Genomic DNA, 588 nt, shown 5'->3' on the forward strand with positions numbered 1-588 from the left:
ATACACACACATACAAACATACATACACACACACATACATACACACACACATACATACACACACACATACATACACACACATACATACACACACACATACATACACACACATACATACATACATACATACACACACACATACATACATACATACATACATACATACATACATACATGTATGTATGTATTTCAACACTATTTCAACAAATTAGAATTAATGTGTTTGCGACAAAAAACGCGAAGTGATAGTTAAAAGTTTAAGTAAATGATTGATTAACAGTAAGAAAGCAGGCGAAATATTCAGCAGTTAATTGAATCAAATCATCTGGTTGAAAAATTACCAAGAAATGTCTTATGTACTGCAAACTGATTATCTTAAAAAAAATGAGTCATGCTGTTTTCCAATTGTTATTCCTTTATTTCTAAAATGTTCAAAAAGATATTTAACAAATGCTTATAATTAATACCAACCATCATATGAGACCAACTTATTCAATTATAGACTGGCTCTGTCTATATGAAGAATGCGGATTACTCTAGCAAATGATGCGAGGTGATTTCTCCTTCCTACCTACCTACCTACCTAAG

This window comes from Helobdella robusta (genome assembly GCF_000326865.2).
Source record: "Helobdella robusta unplaced genomic scaffold HELROscaffold_149, whole genome shotgun sequence".
Lineage (NCBI taxonomy): Eukaryota > Metazoa > Annelida > Clitellata > Rhynchobdellida > Glossiphoniidae > Helobdella > Helobdella robusta.